Genomic DNA, 7,176 nt, shown 5'->3' with positions numbered 1-7,176 from the left:
CGACTTTTTATGTATCAGATGACCCAAAGCAGTAGCCACCGAGTTTGGAAAGATGTCCTCTTGTGTACTTCAACTACCACTGTTTACCAAATTCTGCCTGTGAGGCCGGGCAGGCTTTCTGGCACAGGAAATGGGGAGAAGAGAGCAACACTTGGCCACCCTTGCATGCTGGGTCAATTTGCCAGGGCTGCCAAACAAAACATCATGGATAAATATTTCTTCCAATATGTCTCCTTTCTGTGGCTTCAGTACAAAATTTGAGAAAGCAGTACATTCTACCCTTAGGACTGACCTTCCGGAAGCCAGGGCTTTCAAGCAGTCGTCTCCAGAGTGAGGAGGCTGTTGAAGAGGTGCCCACAGTGCTGGACCACCGAGGGAGACTGTGGGCCGGAAGTGGGCTCTGCAGAGGGGATGTTAGATAAGAAGACAAGTGAAATTCTGACTAGGGTTGGCTGAAGAATGTCAGCCGAAGGGAGATGTGGGACCCAGGGAAGGTCTTCCCTGATTGTAAGACAAAGGATCCTATAATCTGAGAAGACTCAGATGCCAGGAAGGGCTAGCCCCAGCTGCAAGCCAGGGCTCTCCTGAGAGTGAAGGACAGGAGGGCAGGTGTGTGCTCCTGGTGGGGTGAGGTGTTGTCTGACAGCAGGGAGAGAAGGTTGACTTAAAGCACAGGAAAACTTGAAGAAAGAGCTCACAGCCCACTCTCGCCTCTTGGGCCTCCCTTCTTGCAGCTTCTGGCCTTCCTTCTCTTTCCTCCCTTCCCACTTCCTATCCCAGAGCCTCTCCTAGAACAAGTCCATGGGACTCTCCTCCCTACGCCAGCTGCCCAGCTGGTCAATGGATGCTCTGTTCTCCCCAGCTCCCCCTCCGTGTCCTCAGTGCCACATGTCGGGGTCATTGCCTTCTCCTTCATGCCTCAGGGAAGTACTACTCCTCCCCCTCCTCCCTCCGCCCCCATCTAGGACAATATTTGAGATTCTTGAGATATCCCATTGCATCTTTCTATATCCTTGGGCTCTGCCCTACCCTGTCCTTTGAGAAGTCTCCAGGGATGCCCAAGGCTCAGAGAACAGGATCCAAGCATCTCAGATTGGCCTCCAGCGCCCTGTGAATCCAGCCTACTGAGAACTTACCACATTTTATTAGTGGACATTAACTGCACCAAACAAGGGACCTCATGGTGACATTTGCATAAGGTGCTTCCTGTACTCTTTCCATACTCTGCCTGGTGATGCGTACCTGTGCTGCCAGATACTCAGAGGGATGAAAAGTCAAGGCTAATCTTGGACAACCTGTGAGACCCCATCCCTAAATAAAAAGGTAGAAGACAAGGGATGTATTTTATTGGCACAGCTTGCCTGCTATGCCTGAGTTCCACCCCAGTACCTCATAATGTATATGTCATAGTAAGTAAGATTATTACGGGTTCTGGGGGTGTAACTCAGCTGGTGGAGTGCTGGGTAGCATGCACAGAGCCCTGAGTTTGGTCCCCAGCACTGCATGAATCAGGCCTGGTGGCCCCCATCTGTAATATCAGCCCTTGGTGAAGTCAGGAGAAACAAGAATTTACACAGCAAATCTGAGGCCAACCTGGCCTACATGAGACCCTATTAAAAATGGTTCTAGGGCTTGGAGAAATGGGCCTGTCCCTTACTGGACAGAGTAGTCAGCGACTTCATTATGACCCAAACCTGGTGCTTCAGAGACTTTTGGACAAACATAGATGTCAGGAAAGGGTGACCAGGTCAGGGAGGCCTCCTGCAGGGACTCTGGTACTGTCCTCACAGGCTATGATGCTGGCTCCCCAAGCTCAGTCTCTATCCCCTGGGGTCTTATTCATTCCTCTCTGTCTCCCAAGCCAGCTGCTCTGGCTTGGTGACCTCCTTGTCCTAGGAGGTCACTCTGAGAGCCAGGTCCTGGTTTCAGGAGGGGGATAGGATGGGAGCATTTCCGTCAACCAGATCAGCATCAATTCTGAGGTATCTGTGAACCTGGGGTGCCAGGTAGTCCTTGGGTGACATCGGAATATATGCCAGGGCTGAGTATGCCTTGGTGCCTACCTGGTGCCCAGACACTTCCCAAAGCCCCCACCCTGCTTTCTTGACTCCCTAGTCACCTGAGACTATAAATCCATTGCATTCCACAAGAGGGCCACCTAATGCCTGTGGGCAGGTGCCCCACCTGCCAGCATTCTTCACGTCTTGTCAACCCACCCGAATCACAGTCTACAGCAAGATCCCTGGCAAGGGACAGTTGACTGCCACAGACAAGGTCCCCTGCGGGAATGTCTGCCCTAACTCTGACCCGCAGAGAACATCAGACGTTCTTCAGATAGTAGCCGGCTTGTTCTTCAGAAATGTCAAGGTCATGAAACACAACGGAACACAGAGGAGCTGTGTCAGCTCACAGGAGGTTTGAGGGACCCAAGTGACGTCAGTGGCAGACCCTGGGTCCTGGCAGGACCCTATGGACACTACACATGAGACCTGAATGGGGTCTGTGAGCTGGCTGCCGGTTCTGGAAGGATATTGGTGCTATGATCATGTGGGAGAATGCCCTTGTTTCTAGGAAATACATGCTGCGTTTGTGCTCAGACAACTCTGAAAGAACATTTAACATGCACATCTATACACATAGATTCCTATGTGCACATGACAGTGTTTTGAAATATTAATAACTCCGTGAGCCTGAAATTTTTGTGCGTAGGTGTGTGCATTTGCAAGTCTTCAAGTGTCTTCCTCAGTCTCTCTCTGCATTTTTAAAACTTTAAAAATATTTTACATGGATGGGTTTTTTTCATTCATGGTCACCACATTCTGCCTGGGGCCCGTGGAGGCCAGATAAGGGAGTCAGGTCCCCTGGGACTGTAATTACACAGTTGTGAACCCTCTTGTGGGTGCAAACAACTGAACCCAAGGCCTTCGAAACCTGAAGGGACAGGTCTCTGGGGTGTTTCTGGGCCATACCAGCTTGGAGATGGAAACACTGGCTTTTTGTCCGCTATCTACAAACGCCTTCCATGTGACACCAGGAGTCCCGGCCTCCCACAGTCTCTCTTGAATTTCCCAATCTGACTGTGGACACTGTAAGTATGAGAGACCCTCATAACTGCCTTCTGCCCTCTTCCTGTGTTCCTGTGGGGACTCCCGGAAGCCATGCGGCCTCTCCTTCCCTCAGGAGCTCTTTGCCGCCTCTCAGCGGATGAGACCTGAGTGAGTCGCTTCACTTCTCTGAGCCTCTATTTTCTCATCTGTGAAGCAAGACCCCCCCGCCCCCTATAGCTCTGGAAGTTAGAAGAAGGTTAAAAGTGTCAGTCAGGACCTTGGAGGGATTTTATTTGTTTTGTTTTTGGAATAGATTTAGCCCTTCCAAGATGGTGACTGTTCTTATGGTGAAGGCCTTGGAACCCGGAGGGCGGAGGGGGGTGGTGGATGACACAGAGACATCCAGGCATACTGAGCCAGGGGAGGCAAGTTCATGAGCAGGCTCTGTCCTCTCCCTCCTCCTGTCCTTCTTTGCCCTCTCTGTCCCTGGTTTTAGCTCCCTGCACCACTAAGGGCAGAGTGAGGTCTGCAGCTGAACTTGGCAGGAAAAGCTGGCTTCAGGACAAACCCTTCTCTTCCTCAGCTGAGCACATACAAATTTCCCAAGAGGCTGTGTGACAGCTCCCCTGTCAAGTGAGGGGCCCTTGGACAACTAACTGCTGGCTATTCTCTTCCTGGGGTTGCTCCCTGGCTTGGTTGAAGCAGGGCCTGCCAGGAGAGCCAGAATTCCAGCATGGGACAGCTAGGCCTTGAGAGTAGCAAGAGGGAGACCCGCTGTCTGCCCTCTCAGGGGAGTTACTTGGCGCCTTTTCATACTCACCACCTATGGCTCCTATGGCTCTTCGGGGGACAGCTTCTGCTACTGCCTCTGAAGCCACCTCCTTTCCCAGCCCTAAGGCCCACACGGCTCCTCTCACCCTCTGGAAGTCAGAAGGCGGCTGGGAGAGAGTGGCTGTCTCCAAATGCACCCTCCATGTATGCCTCACAGGCTACACAATTCCTGCCCTGGGTTTCTCCTTTGTTTCCTTCCTGAGCACTATGGACTAGATCTGCTAGGTCATGCCAGCATGGCAGCAGTCCTGATGATGGTGACGAGGAGGAGGATGGTGATGAGGATGGTGGTGGTGATGATGATGAGGGGAGTGGTGATGATGATGGTGATAATGATGGTGATGAGGAGGAGGAGGAGAAGGATGGTGATGAGGATGGTTATGGTGATGATGATGAAGATGGTGGTGATGATGATGGTGATGATGATGAAATGGTGATGATGAGGGGGGTGGTAGTTATGATGATGGTGGTGATGATGGTTATGGTGATGATGATGAAGATGGTGATGATGATGGAAATGGTGATGATGAGGGGGGTGGTGATGATGATGGTGATAATGATGGCTATGGTGATAATGATGGTGATGATGAGGAGGAGGATGGTGATGAGGATGGTTATGGTGATGATGATGAAGATGGTGATGAGGATGGTGGTGGTGATGATGATGGTGATGATGGTTATGGTGATGATGGTAATGGTGATGAGGATTGTGGTGGTGATGATGACGGTGATAATATTGGTGATGGTGATGATAATGATAATGGTGATGATGATGATGATGATGGCAATGGGAGGTATCTGTTTGTCCTGATCAATTTTTTTTTTTAACCAACCAGATACTAGAGTTATCTGGAAAGAGGAACTTCAGTTGAGAAAATGCCTCCACCAGATTGCCTATAGGCAAGTTTCAACAGTCATTGTATTGTTTAGTGATAGAAGTGAGAGGGCCCAGACCATGGGGGCAGTCCCACCACAGGCAGGTGGCCTGTGGAGAGCAAGCCAAGTGGAGAGCGAGCCAGTAAGCAGCACTCCTGCATGGCCTCTGCTTCAGTTCCTACCTTGAGCTTCTGTCCTGACTCCCCTTCACGATGGATTTCAACTGTAAGTTGAAACAAACCCTCTCCTCCTCAAGTTGCTTTTGGTCGTGGTGTTTATCACAGCAACAGAAAGCAAACTAAGACACTGACCTACCTCTGCCTCCTGGTGGCTAGTGTCTTCCAGTACCAAGTAACTCAGAGGGCCCCTGGGAATCTAGGAGAGGCTGGGCAGCATAACAAAGTAAGGGAGACACCTCTCCAATCACTGTCAGAGTAAAAAGTGTCTGATGACCCTTGGGTCCAGGTCTGCCCTGTGCCTTCACACCCTCCGTGTACACCTCCACACCTGCATCTCCAAGCCAAGAACAGGGGGTTATCACAGCATGTCCTGGAAGCCAGGAACCCAGTGGAGTAGAGTCCCAGGTGGGAAAGGTGGTGGAAAAGGCCTGAGCATGCGTGCTGAGGCAGGGGGAGAGGCCTGTAGGGTCTCGCTGGCCACAAGATGGCCTTATGGGAAAGCTGAGTGTTCAGGGCTAATGAGAGGCATGACGCCTAAGGATGGAGTAAGGAAACAAGGGAGAAAAGATGAGATTCAGCAAAATTAAGTCACTAACAAACAAGCAGTTCGTCCAGAACTTGGGACCATGAGGGTCTACCCCATTCTCAACTGCGGCTGCTGGGACCTGCTGACCGCGGGAGTGACTGACAGAAGGCCACAAGAGCCATGGAGTCCTCTGTCTGCACTCACTCACGACAAACCCAGAAGCCAGAAGTCCCACAGCTCTGCAGTAGGGCCTAGTGTGCTGTCATAGAGAGAGTCTGGGCCTCCCAGCCAGCTCAGAGCTGAACCATGGCTAAGCTGGCATCTGTGTGTGCAAATACACTCCTACCTGACGGCTCACGCTATCGTCAGTGCACCCCCAGAACAGGACAGGCACTGTCTCTCATGCATAAATGAGGAAACACAACTTCAGACAAGGCCTGACGCTTAGCCAGACTCTCGCAGGAGCGGAAATGACAGGGCGGGACCAGGAACCCAGGTCTGTATGGCTCTCATCCACCCTAGTTTACCTTTCACCAGAGTAAGGACCAGGAGCAGAAGAGTGCACAGAACGGGCCTCCGGACCAGCCCCCTCTTGACAGCCCCCATGAAGCCCTGCTGTGATCACAGGTTTCTGCTCATCACTGAAGCCATGTTGAGTCAGGATGGCAGAATAGTCTGTGGGGTGGTAATGAAGCAAGGATACATTCTGAGGAGAATAGAAGTCCAGGCCAGAGAGGGCTCCGTGGTTGAAGGAAGAGGACCTGGAGTCAGTAGCTCCCACTTCAGACATCTTACAACTGTCTGTAATTCCTGCTCGGGGGATCTGATGCCCCAAAGTCACCTGCGCTAATGTGCACGCATGCACAGACACACAAGCACACAGGCTATACATAATTTTAAAAAAACTTAAGAAAATCAGAAGTTCGTAGGAATAAAAGAAATGACCCCAGGGTATATGTGTCAAGATTTCATAAGCTGGGGCATCTGTGTGGTTTGTGCTTTGCTTTACAGTTTTCGCTTGTTAAAGATGCGTTAAGTTTCACTTTGCATAAGTGCTTTGCCTGAGTGTATGTCTGTATGTGAAAGTGTCCAAGATTATTTTCTAAAATGGCATTTTTATGACAGATCATAGATCCCGGCTGCTTGTGGGTAAAGAAGGAAGGTTCTGGGGGAAAACCTGGTGACAAGCCTTCCTGGAAACTCCCCCTCACCTCCTGCTGAAAGACAGCGACCATTACCTGACTCGGTGTGGTCACACAGGGGGAGCAGCCAACCCTTGAGCTGTGGCGAGGATCCCTGGGAAACATCTGACAGGCCCTGTGCACGCAGCTCTGTGTTCCTTCCTATGCAGGGCGGGAGACTCCAGCTGGGACAGACAGCAGGAGCAGGGACTGCTTAGAACCAGGTGATGAGAAAAAAGGAAACCTCGGGAAGACCCAGGCTTCTTAGATTTCCATAAAATGCACTGGGTTAGAACCCTTGAGCCTCCGAAGCCCAGCCCCCTATGGTGACCGTGGAGACTAGGGTAGCCTGACAGGGTCACGCCCACAGGAGCCCTGAGGCTGCTGCAGCCCCAGGGCAGGAACTGTAGAACTGTCCTGTCCTGTGAGCAAAGATGAAAGGGGTTGAGTGGTCCCCATCTCGCCCCTCCAGCCAGGCACCCCTAGTTCCGATGGTGTTAGAAGTATCTTGGCTCTCAGAGTAGCCTACTGTCCCT

The sequence above is a fragment of the Microtus oregoni genome, unplaced genomic scaffold (genome assembly GCF_018167655.1).
Source record: "Microtus oregoni isolate MIOR12 unplaced genomic scaffold, Mior012 000020F_ref0000438, whole genome shotgun sequence".
In the NCBI taxonomy this organism is placed as follows: Eukaryota; Metazoa; Chordata; class Mammalia; order Rodentia; family Cricetidae; genus Microtus; species Microtus oregoni.
Note: the sequence above shows the minus strand (reverse complement) of the source record.